This window comes from Cryptotermes secundus, unplaced genomic scaffold, assembly GCF_002891405.2.
Source record: "Cryptotermes secundus unplaced genomic scaffold, Csec_1.0 scaffold26, whole genome shotgun sequence".
Taxonomy (NCBI): Eukaryota; Metazoa; Arthropoda; class Insecta; order Blattodea; family Kalotermitidae; genus Cryptotermes; species Cryptotermes secundus.
In genome coordinates, this window is record NW_019743656.1 from 5202753 (window position 1) to 5215892 (window position 13140).

Here is a 13140-nt window from a genome sequence, read left to right on the forward strand (position 1 = left end):
GTATAACAGTGAGCCCCATAGAGGTATGATCATGCCAAGTTTAACAAACATCAGTCCGTTCAAAAACAATTTAGAAACACAGAAACACGGAGGCGATACCATGAGCTCACATTTCTTTATGAGATAAGAAGAGCAGATACATTACTACTGAAAACAATATTGAAATACAATTTTAGTACCCTATTCAGATTATAAATATTTTATAAAACATCTGCAAAGAATGAATGAAGAACTTTGATATGACCGTTAAAGATACAGGCCTTAATTCTGTCAGATCGGTTCTCTTCAGAAGCCTTTAACAGAAATCGTATCTTGACCTTGCAACCATGACGACTATACTCTTTCTAAAACATCTATGATGTTGCGTCACGATGTGATTTGTGACGTAGCTCGTTACATCATCATTATGAAGTTATTAGATTCAGTTTGCAACATAAGGTGGTAGCCAGAATCGCCGTACAAAATATCCCATTAAACACACAGGACTCCACTTCCGAGAGGCTGCCCCCTCAAGGTATGAGGTACCACCAGAAAAGTTTTAGACGGATTCTACTTACCAGGCAGGCCTACGTGTTGCCAAACGCCTCGACGCAGAGACGGGCCTGCTTAATATACGGGAGGCATCGGAATCGAATGTCTTTATGAAGAGAGTTTTCCTCAGGTGCTTCAAACAAATTTTCGTAAATTCTGGGATAATATCCTCAAAATATGTAACTTATATTATGAGAAATAAAAATTTAAAAATCAGGAGTGGCTTCTCTGTCACTTGAAACATAATTACATAAGTCTACTTTGAAGATAGAAGCAGAATGTTCCTCCGAAAGTTTTGCCAGACTACATGAAACGACATTGCGGCTGAGTCGTGTTCGAGAGGGAGGTGCTCGGTTCTAATCTCGGTCATGATACCGACTACCCTGACCGAAGGTGTTTTTTCCTCAGTAACTCCACCAAATTAGGCTACGACAGCCTCCTCCTATACCTTTCCTAATGAATTATTCGCTGTCATAAAGTTATTCGGGATACGGGAGAGTGAAATCGGTATAGCAACTAGTTACGGGCTGGACGACTGAGGAGTCTTGAGTTCGAATCCCAGTAGGCAAAAGAATTTTCTCTCCTCCATGACGTCCAGGCCGGTTCTTGGGCCCACCCAGCTTCTTATCCAATGGGTACCGGGAGTTTTCCCCGGGTGTAAAGTGGCCAGGGGCCGGTCACGGTAGCCGAGCAGTCTAAGGCATGTACTGTCTTCGCTCGCTTGGAAACCGGGATCGTGGGTTCGAATCACACTCAGGGCATGGATGTTTAGTTTGTGTGTGTGCGTTTTTCTGTGTTTGTGTACAGGTAGAGGCCTTGTGACGAGCTGATCACCCGCCCAAAGAGTCCTACCGAATGTGTAAGATTTAGAAAAACCCAAGTGAACGGAGAAGTTCATGGAGGTAGACCTAGGCCCACTGGGGCTGTAGTGCCAAGGGGGGGGGGAAAGTGGCCGGGGAGTGAAGCTGACCACTGACCTCCAACTAGTGCCGTGGTCAAGAAAATATGGTTTTATACATCCATTCCTCCTTACGTTTTATAACGTAGTGCTTAATTAGTTAAGCACAGGGCCATCTTTACTTTATCTACACAGTTATTTGACGCTACATAGCTTGCGTTACTGACGTCATCATTAATGAGAGTATAAATACAAATACGTACACCACACCGCAAAAGGCAGTAACCAGCTCAGTGACCGCCGTGAGGACGCCAGACCTCGCGCTGTCTGAACGTATCCTGTGATACAGAATGTGGCTGAGTAAATGTGAACAGGGGAGTCGGAATCGAGGGTTATTTCCCCTTCCTCTAATATGTTATCAACCAATGTATATGCTGTTTCGGATCTGAGGTTTCCAAGTCAGTGACTACGAAGAGTACGGTTATCTGGGTTGCAACAGCGTATAGTTCGGAGAGAGCACGATGTTTCGGAGGAACGTCTTCATGGCCGAAGAGTTCGTCAAGCACAAACCAGCAGAAGAAGGTGGCAAGTCGAGCTCAGCTTGAGACTACTGATATTCATCTCTGTTGTATTAGAAATGTTAAGAAATAACGGACAAACAAGAAATTCGTAGAGCTGGGATGCGTAGTCGGGATAGCTACGGGCTGGATGGCCGGGGTTCGATTCCCGCTAGGGACAAGATATATTCCTGAACTCCATGAAGTCAAGACTGGTTATGAGGCCCATCCATCTTCCCATCCAATGGGTACCGGGGGCTTACCTCGTATCAAAGCGGCCGGGTCATGAAGGTGACCACTCACCTCCATCCAGTGCCGAGGTCAAGAATGGTGGAGCTATACCTCCACTCCCACAAAGTCTTCATGACGTGGCACTTATTTGGTCAAACACAAGGACAACTACATTTTTTACAAGAAATTCAATTGAATTATTACAAACTCTAACTTAAATGGGACATAGGACACTCAGAATATCCAACTATTACCACAAACTGAGGGAGCCGGGATAGCGCAGTCGGTATAGTTACTAGCTATGGGCTGGACGGCCGAGGGGTCGGAGTTCGAGTCCCGGAAGGGTAAAAAAAATTATCTTCTTCACGTCGTCCAGACCGGCTCTGAGGTCCACCCAACCTCCTATACAATGGGTACCGGGGGCTCTTTCCCCTTGGGTAAAGCGGCCGGGGCGTGAAGCTGACCACTCACCTCCAGGTAGTGCCGAGGCGAAGAAAATGGATCTATAAATCCACTTCCCCATTCGCCTTCATGGCGTAGTGCTTAATTAGTTGAGCACAGGGACAGCTATACCTTCTTACCACAGACTGAAATTCATATTTATTTTGGCAAAGAAGTGCTGCGGATTTTTGTTGCACACATAAAGCTGAACAGCCTCTTTTTAGAAATGATAACAATAGCAAACACAAATACACAAGACAAAGCCTCGTCTGTTAGGCCTGTACGAGTATGACTGATTTTACTCCATGATCATGCATTAATATTCATTATGATTATTACAGGAGTATTTTATGTTATAATAACTCAGCTTGCTGCCTGCTTCTTCTCGTTTCTTGCTGGGCTTACTCTTCTACCCTAAGGATGGAAACGATATGTCTCTCCAAACTACAAGGAATTACAACTTAGAAAACCGTACCCTTAATTAATTCTGTTGCCTCGCTTATGATTTGGCCCCATTTAAATCCAAGATTTAGACATAAATCGTATGTCTCGCTGCAAGTTCACGGTTTTGGACGCGCCCCCGCCCACAGGAGCCTTGCCAATCGATACGTGTGCTGCAGTCGCCCAGCAGAGCGCGCGCGAAGTGGAGCCTGGGAACATTCTGGAGAGTGGGCAGTTGGCAGTGCGAGCAGGTGTGACAAGGGAAGAGCGGTCTGCGAAGAAACCAATGTCAGAGAGATGTCGCCTGAGCCTTTGGCCATCCCAATGAGGCCTCTGGCGTAAGTACACTGTTCTTTAACTAGGTTATGTAACTATCATGCACCAACTGCTGAAGTCTATGAAAGACGTAGCTGTTTCTAGTGCCAAATAGGGACGGGGTAGCAGCCGACTGCCTTACTGCATTATTCCAGTCGTTTTTAGAAGTGCTGAAGGAAACTACAATAAATATCGGCCACGAAAGTCGGCATCGAAATGGATTCGAACCCGGTATCTTTCGAATATGAAACATAAATTTCGTCTTAAAATTTGAGGTTCTCAAAGCGGTGACAGTGAAAATTATTGTGCTCTGAGATGTGCCGCCATGCAGTGTAGCAGATAGGTACCAACATTTCGGAGGAATCTGATGCCTCATTTTCAGGGTAGTCATTTACTCTGAGAACCTTTTGGGTAGTCTTCTACCGTGGAAAATGAAAGCAGCAGGCTATTCCAAAACTTTGGTACCTGTCAACGAAATTATATCACTTTCCGAAAGATAGTAATTATCATAGATTTTGTAGGTTATGTTGTAACTTAGGCTTCAAAGACAGATCTGAGACTACGAGACGTCAAGTCATTGTGTATAAATTTGGCACCAACTTAATGAAAACCCTCGCAGACTAGTCGACGTTAAGTTGTTAAGTTTTGAGGTGTTCTCACATGTGATTGTTCTGACTTGTACTCGGAAGATGTTGACCCGCCGAGCGTCGTGACCGAGAAGAATTTGGTCGTCACTAGGTTGTAACGACAAGTAATTCGAACAAATCCGGACGTTTCGGAGGAACATATCGCCTCCATCTTTAAGGTTGAATAAAAACTAAGCAAAAAGAAAACAACAGAAGGAGGCGACAAGCGGAGGTTTTCCCGATTCCGGGACAGTATCTTAAGTCAGACTACAGCGTCTACCCTCCACGCTCTTCACTTCCAATTCATTATACAGTCTCATCATATCATTCGAAGTTTAAAGTATGAATTAGTGACAGCATCGTTAAATAAACATTGTGCACACGGTGTCTCAGTCCAGAACACACCATTCTGTGCATTAAATTAATAAACGTCTACATGATTAAAGTATGACACGGAGACAGCCCTTCAAATATGAATCCCTAACTTCCCCCCATATACAGTATTGTCACGTGTATTAGTGGCTAATAACGCGGATTCTGGATTGGAAGAACGGGTTTATTTATTCCTTATATATTTATTTATTCATTCACTCATATTCCTGTTGCTCCTTCTGGAGCATAGGGCATGCGTGAAACGCTTCGTTTCACATCTGTTTCATTTGTATTACAGACTATCGGTAGGACACCTTGGACAGAGATCAGCCCGTCTCAAGGCCGCTGTCTAGATAGGACAACACAAACGCAGAATAAACGTAGACAAACCTCCATGCCTCGAGATGGATTCGAACCCATTACCCCAGTGTTCGAATGGGCGAAGACGGTTTATGGCTTAGATCGCGCGGCGACTATGATTGGCTACACACCACCAGTAATTACACCTAATTATAGCGCCATCTCTGGGGGCACGCGGTGGCGTAGTTGGTTGAGGCACTATGCTACAACCCGGAAGGTCGCGGGTTCGATTCCCGATTTGGTCATTGGAATTTTTCCATTGACCTAATCCTTCCAGCCGCACTGTGGTCGTGGGGTTGACTCAGCCTCTAACAGAAATGAGTACCAGGAATATTCTTAGGGGAAAAACGGCCGGTGCGTAAGGCTGACAACCTCACCGCAATCTGTGAGCCGATTGTCTAGAAAATGTGGGATCCTCGACGTTTCACAACCCTACAGCCCTCCACAGGCTGTCGTTATATAGACCCCGCACTGACCACATAGAAAACCTCTTCTATTGTTGTAGCAACGAGCTGTAACATTCGTCATAGCAATAGACTCCCCATTGTTGTCACGTGCTTAAGGGGAAAGATGTTTACCGGCCGTTGCACAGACACGGCCGATATTCTGTTACTTGTATTTGTTGCCGCGAGAATTTGTTTTAACAATCCGTTATTTAGCAATGGCCGTCTTTTCTGAATTCACTATTCCGGCTTTCAGCTGCCCCATCACAGTATTTACAGCTTGAAATCGAATCTCAAAGGAGACGCACATTGAGCGGGTTAGCATGTCAGTAATGTCATAGATACACTCGGGAGGTGCACGGTTCAAATCCCGTCCGGGGATTTAGCGACGTCATCTCAACTGAACTGGTGATAAATGTCGGACTGGTGGTAATAATTAATGTTGAACTGAGAGGGATGTGAAAAAACTGTCGTGGCCTATTATAAGTTACTGCCTAGACATTTTCATGGTTGAGCTCAAATTTATGAACACTCCTCTGGAAGTCAGTTGAAGAAATTGTATACTTTCACAATAGGGGAAGAAGACTGACGGTACATGAGAACAGGGCGCTGAAGGGATTATTTGGTTATCAGGGGGAGGTAGTAACAGGGGGCTGGAGAAAACTGCCTGATAGAGAACTTCACAATTCGTAATTTCCTCGAGATATTATTGAGAACGTCAGATCATGGATAATGAGATAACTTGGACATGTAACATGAACGGAAAAGTAAGAAATTCATGCAAACTTTTATTCAGGACAAATGAAGGAAGATTTCCGCATGATGGACCAGAGTAAATGGAAGGATAACATTAAGAGAAAGCGGACATGAACATTCTATAAGGGACGCAAAATTTCTTGACACTCCGAATGAAGAGAAATATCTGTATTGCATGCATACACTGTAGGCTGCTTTTTTTTATCACTGGCTCTACAGCCCCTTTGGGCCCTGGCCTCTGATTTTCAGTTTCATGATCATTTTAAATTCGGCAGGACTCCTTTGGACTAGTTGTCAGCTCGTCGCAGGCCTCTACCTAAACACAGGACAACACAAACACAGAATAAACACATACACATACCAAACATCCATTCCTTGTGTGGGATTCGAACCCACGATCCCGGCTTCCAAGTTAGCGAAAACAGTACATGCCTTAGAACGCTCGGCTACCGTGACGGGCATAGGCTGTTTAGTGTACCAGAAATCATTCGCATTTAATTTAATTTCAACAGAGATGATATGCAACAATCAGGACACGAATAAGAGCAAAATCGGACTACAGCGAGTAATGAAAGGATTCAGTTGGATGGGTTGCTCGAAAATGAGGAACATTTATAATGGCCGAGAAAGGAAATATTCCCTTTTCCAACTAAACGATTAAGTTATATGGAAGTTATATTTTCTGGTTATGGAAATGTGTTACATTTCACATATAAACTCATTATCAGCGATAAGGTGATCGGTGTTCTAAATTTTAAGACTTTATCTTTGCCATTTTGGTATATTTACTGAACATTGAACATGTTCGTGTAAGGTTCAAGTTCTGTACTTCTATTCGGGAGGTACTGCTTTCAAATGACGTCAGAAACGATGGTCCTGACGGAGTTATTTTATGGTTTTCTTCAGTCCCTTTAGGCAAATTTAGGAAAAATAAACACTTCGAGTATTCCAACGATCTCTTCCTTTCAGGTTCATTCCAAATAATCTTTCATCATGAAGAATTCCGTCTTCTTGGATGTGGAGTCTTGTAGATCTTGTGTGAACCAACGATTCGGAGTAAGGTATCGCCTTCATCTTCAAAGTAGAAAAATCCGCGAGCGAGAAACCAGCGTGAGCAGCTGCAGACTGTCTGGTTTCGCTACCTTGAAGATGGAGGCGATACCTTACTCCGAATCGCCGGTTCACACAAGATCTACAAGACGCCACATCCAAGAAAACGGCATTCTTCATAGTCACAGCCGTGAAAAACTCAGATCTGTCAATCTTCCGTCAGTTATGCCGTTCTAAGCTGTATAGCCCAGACACTGATAGCTTCGTAAAGTAGTACACAGTAAATAATTACACAGCACTTCGAAGCCACCGCTGTATAGATGCGTTGAATTACAACATTCTAAGCCTATAATGCCAGAATTTGCCTAGTGTGTTGACATATCCAATCCTGAAACAAAATTCTGGCATAAATATTATTTAAGTAGCGTTAATTTTCGTTAAGCAAAGATGTCGGAAATGAATACGTCACATGAGGAATCAATATCCTCAGCACTCGCAGGTTCATCTTTGTCTCACTGCATTGCAACTGGATGCTACGGACAGACGACTTTTCTATGGAAATGCTTAAATCCTTGTTCGCGCGTGGAACAGGACGAAAAGCTGACAAGCCCTTGCGATCACAGGCTTGTAATTATGGCTCAAAATTTGGAGTTATAATAATATAATTGAATTTATAAATGTAACGGTCGCCTCTTGCCGGTCGCAGTAGCCGCGCGGTTTAAGGCATGAACTGTCTTCCCTCGCTCGGACACTGGGATCATGGGTTCGAATCCAACTCAATGCATGGATGTTTGGTGTGTGTATGCGTTTATTAAGTGTCTATACTGTCCTATGTTTAGATACTGGTCTCGTGACGGGCTGAGCACTGATCCAATGAGTCCTACTGTATCTGAAAAATGATTACGGAATTGAAAAAGAGGCCGTGGCCCTGAATGGGCTGGAAGAGCCATTTAAAAAACGGTATCCTCTTTCCACGTCCTTCTCTCTCGCAGTTGCATTGAAGCTGACCCAATAGGCTCCAATGTGGTCCCACTGTAGATAGAATGTTATCTCTAATAACTTCAATGAGACGAAACACACTGATGTGGAGGAAGAAACTGGAGATTTCGAGACAAAATGTGAATTTATGGCTCCTTTAAATACACGCACTTATGGACAACAACAACAACAACAACAAATATTGGACATGTGAGAGGGATATTCAGAACGGAATGTCAATAGGAAGAATAACAATAAAAAGGTTAAAGCCCATGTACTCTACGATCTAGGATACGTCTGCGTAGGCAACCTTGCTACAGAAAGGTGTTGTGAAAATATGTCCGAATTTCTTCCTGCCGGCGCATGAATACCGAAAGTATACCGAAAATAGGATCTAATAAATTTCTAATGATGACGTCACAGTCTACGTCATCGACTGATGATGATGCTCCCTCGTTCCTATGGCAGATGGAGTGTACATGGAATCTTATGGAGAAAATGTGTCCAAGGAAATCAAGAATATATAATTTCACAGGTTGGTTGAAATTACTGTGTATTATGGATGTGAAATGTGGACCTATCTACCTACCTACCACTGGGCGCTACAGCCCTGGGTGAGCCTTAGCCTCCTCTACAACCGGTCTCCACAACCAGTGCGTGCTGCCATAAGAATTCATCCACGCATGATGACCCGAGGCTGGTTGTTGGGTTTCTGAACAAATTTCTTTTTACAGGATGAGGTTAGCCTCATACCCAACCCCCAATCAGGAGGACCAGGGTATCTCTCTTAGTGTGGACTCTACCCTTTGGCCTTTCCAGCATGGATGACCCTACTGGTAGTTAAACTACCGCCGGCATAGCTCTCCAGGGTGTGAAATGTGAACATTTACCGAAATTTTGAGGAGTAAAGTAAAGTTAGATACATTTGATTAATGCAGTATCTTCAGATGACAAAATAAAATTGAATGTGAAATGACATATTGTGAGAACAAATGAGCCTTCCTCTATCAGTGATAACGAACCTATGAAGCAGACTGCTGAGAATGTGTGGCCATCTTGAACTAAAGGAAGAAGAAGGAAATACGTATTATTGAATACAAATAAACTAGAAAACCTTTATACATGAAAGATCTTAATGCTAAGAAAGAGGCTTGTTCGAGTATTCGTTTTAGAATATACTGATTACAATCCGAAGTGAGATATATCAAATATCTGTCTTTTGGTCTCTTTGCCTTAAAATGGCGGCCGAGCTTACAGCTACAAAATCAATACTGAAACACGAGTGGAACTTCATGTAGTTCATGTGTAGAGTTGACCCCAATGAAACTGTCTATTCTTGTCTTGATTCTGCGGCATTTAGTTCCACACTCTGCTACCAGATTAAACAAAATGACGTTGGACCTTGATGTGAGGTCTGCCCCAGGCTTCGTTCCTTATCATACTGATTGTTCACAGATCAAAACTGGCCTTAAACGGAGATCTGTGATAGGTTATGCTACGTTATATTTTAGAAATAATCACTGGGTATTTACAGATCAGTGATAAATTTTTTTCTCTGAAGTTTATTGCTCCGTCAGTAATGCTCCCGATCCTCTGTTCAGAAGTTTACTGGTTCAAATCTCTGTCGAGACATTGCCTATCCTGGTTGGGGGGTTTTTCATGGTTTTTCTAGGTCCCTTCAGACAAATGATGGGGAATTTCTTCAGATGAGACAGCTGTCTTTTCCTTCCATATCCCGTTCGATTCATTATCCATTAAATCATATTATTCAACGCTATCCAGTATCCAATATCTAATTATGATTCGGATTATTAGGTTCTTACTGTAACACAAAAATTGTATTTTTCTACAGCCCACAAAAGATATCATATAAAAACTGCTCCAAAAGTGAACTGTATTTAGTTAAGAGTATTATGTTCTGGAACATAACGTCGTATAGTCCGTTGAAAGTCAACTGACGTTTCGGCGCAACATATCGCCTCCATTTTCAGGGTCGAATAAACGAAAAAATATACTAACTTTGGCTAAGGTTATGTAAAGCTAAAGTTTTGTAAGGCCGTAACTTCAGGAACTCGGTACCTGCGTGAACTGTACCTTGTACCATCCCACAGGAAAGCACCAAAAGACGTAACGACCTCCTGGGATACAACGCCATGTAGTCCGTTGGAATTCAACAGACGTTTCGGAGGAACATCGCCTGCCGTGCTTGACACCTGCTTTCACGCAGGTATTTTGTTCATTTTATTCGATCCTGAAGATGGAGCCGATATGTTCCTTGAAAGCGCCGGTTGACTTTCAACGGAATACCTTCCATTATATCCCAGAAGATACTACTCTTCGTAACCACCGGCGTGAGAACCTCAAACCCTACATTGTATTTAGGTGATTTTATCAACTTCCCTCGCATACATACATACATACATACATACATACATACATACATAAGTACATACGTTACATCCGAGTACTAATGGCATGCGCCTGGAGTATAGGCAGCCCAACTCATAGCTGTGTCAAAGAGGTTGCCAGTTGAGAAGCAATGCATCACATGTTGGTCGGCGTTCAGTATCACTGGCTGACTGGAGCCACGGTCCCAAATGGATCGAGTTCCGCCTTCTTTTAACTAATCTGACTTCGCGTTTTGCTTCTATGCAGTCTCTGTGCAACGTCGTTTACTACTCATTTTTCTTTATTGTCACCACATGTTTCAGCATAACCGGCCATCTTCAGGTGTACAGGTTACTCTGATGAAGGAGTCTGCTGCTCACTGCGAAGCTGTTTTGTTTCTCTTGTGTAGCTGCCTCGGATTACTTCCGGTTATGTGGGTTAAACAGATGTAATAATTTTGGTGTCCTCGAGCTCTACGTGTTTCCACAGCCCGCCTGAAGATGGACGATTTAGCCGAAACATGTAGTGTCAAGTCAAGATGCTGCAACATAACATTAAGAATATCAAGACATATATGTCATGCGTGTCGTGGGCCAGGAAAAGGGAACGCGGTGCCTGGGCCACCCTGTCACTGGGAGGCATAAATACAGGGACATGGTTCTCCAGGTTGGGGGATGGACGCAGGGTTGACGACCTTGCTGCGTAAAAAAAATACTGTTTCAAATCCGAAGAAACGAAAAACGGATCAAATCTGGCAGAATATTCTAAGGAAGGCTGTAACTGAAAAAGGGCTCTTTTACCTATGATGGTGATGATTATGATGATGATGATGATGATGATGATGTTCTGTGATGGGATCTATTTCAAATGATTCACGTAAGAAAAAATTTAAAACGTATAAAATTATATGGAGTTCTTTGAAAATTGGACCCCCCTTGAAGATCACCGTTTGAGACTGAAACACGCTGACTCCATAATTATTTATTAATCGATAATTTATGCACTCGATGACGTTCTCATGCATGTTCTGTGATTCCAATTAACTCATTACGAATTACAAAAGTCTTGAAGAGTTCTATTTTCTGGGATAACAATATTATGTAGTCCGTTGAAAATCAGCCTTGCTGAAAAATTTGCTGTCAGTTTCACGCCGGATTGTTGCTTGATTGATTGTTGAGTGATTTATAGTGTGGAAATCAGAAATACTCTTATAGTTATTTGTAGTTACGACCTGTGAGTGGTCAATAAATCTATTCCCCAATCCGAACCCCGTCTGTAGTCACTAATAGTCACTAATCTTCAGGGGCATTTTTCAGCCTTCTCAGTCTGTTTCCACTAGTCTGTGCTTGGTACCAGCTCTCCACAATGGCTTTCCTCTGCCGTATCTTCACAAGACGTTTCCTGGTAACGAACCTTAGCAATGGAGATTCTCCAGCTTCCGTTTCCCGCTGGTTAACACTCCACAGCTGAACGCTGAACTCAACTCCTCGGCACCAACCCCACGGAAAACACTGTCTTCTGTTGTCAAGAACGCGTGTTTGCAGCTCAAAGCCAGAGTTATTTTAGGACTGGCGCTTTATCGGCAATCAGTTCGTCTTGGCATCAAGCCCCTTGAGATCCACGACCAAAGATTTTTTTCCCCATCTGAACTCTTGCTGTAATAGTCCTTATGTAACATTATCTCTGACGAGAAGATGGGGTTATCTCTTATGAATATGCTTGGCTTTTCGCTCATATAGCATGTTATTGAAAATGCTTCCTTTTGCACTATATACAAGTCCTCTGTCAGTACATGCAGAACAGATCATACCTATCTTCCATATCTGATGTTACAACGGCAACTTATTCACTTGAACGGTCGTAAGTTTGACCACCGCCAAGTTTAAGCCTCTTATATTTTCGTGTTCACAGCTCCGTTGCCCAGTAATGGATATAAGCGAATCATAACAGATCCAGCAACATCAAAGATTAAACTAGTTAAAAAGAACTAGATCTCCGGGGGGGGGAGTGTTTCTAGAGGAAATGTCATGCAGGCGTTACAACAAGAAAAAGTGCGAAGATCAGAAGGAACATCACGGCTACAAGATTGGAACATGGAATGTAAGAACCTTGAATCAAGGAGGCAATTTGGAGAATTTGAAAACGGAAATGCAGAAGAATGAGGTGTCTGTTCTAGGTGTCAGCGAAGTGCGGTGGAAAGGACTAGATGAAGTAAGAAGTGGTGATTATACAGTGTATTATTCCGGAGGTGAACAGGCTGAAAGAGGTGTGGCAATAGTGGTGCATAAAAGTGTAGTGAGGAGTGTTGTGAAGAAGATTGCTTGTAATGACAGAATTATTGCTCTGAAGTTAAAGGCGGAACCGGTAGATATACTGATTATGCAAGTGTACATGCCAACATCAGAGTATAAAGATGATGAAGTGGAAAAAGTGTATGACACAATTGAAGAAATTCTTCAGGAAGATGGAAGAGGTGACACAAACAACATCATATTTGGAGACTAGAATAGCATTGTTGGAGATGAACCATATCAGAATATTGTTGGATCACATGGACTAGGAAGACGGAATCACAGAGGTCAAATGCTTATTGATTTTTGTGAACGAAATGGACTGATTGTCACAAACACTTGGTTCAAGAAGCCAAAGAGAAGAATTTACACATGGAAGGCACCTGGGGATTGGAAGAGGCATCAGCTGGACTACATCCTTGTGAAACATCGATTCAGAAACAGTGTGAAGGATGTGAAGAC

General features: G+C 42.9%; 1 protein-coding gene across 2 annotated transcripts in view; it reads left to right on the forward strand.

Moving 5' to 3' along the window:
* The first annotated feature begins 3323 nt into the window (after positions 1-3323).
* The window catches only part of LOC111874147 (protein stoned-A), a 24726-nt gene continuing 14909 nt past the window's right edge, over positions 3324-13140 (forward strand). For both annotated transcript variants that reach the window (XM_023869385.2, XM_023869383.2), the window contains exon 1: positions 3324-3437. The gene's annotated coding sequence lies outside the window, so the exon portion shown is untranslated. The remainder of the gene's footprint in view (positions 3438-13140) is intronic.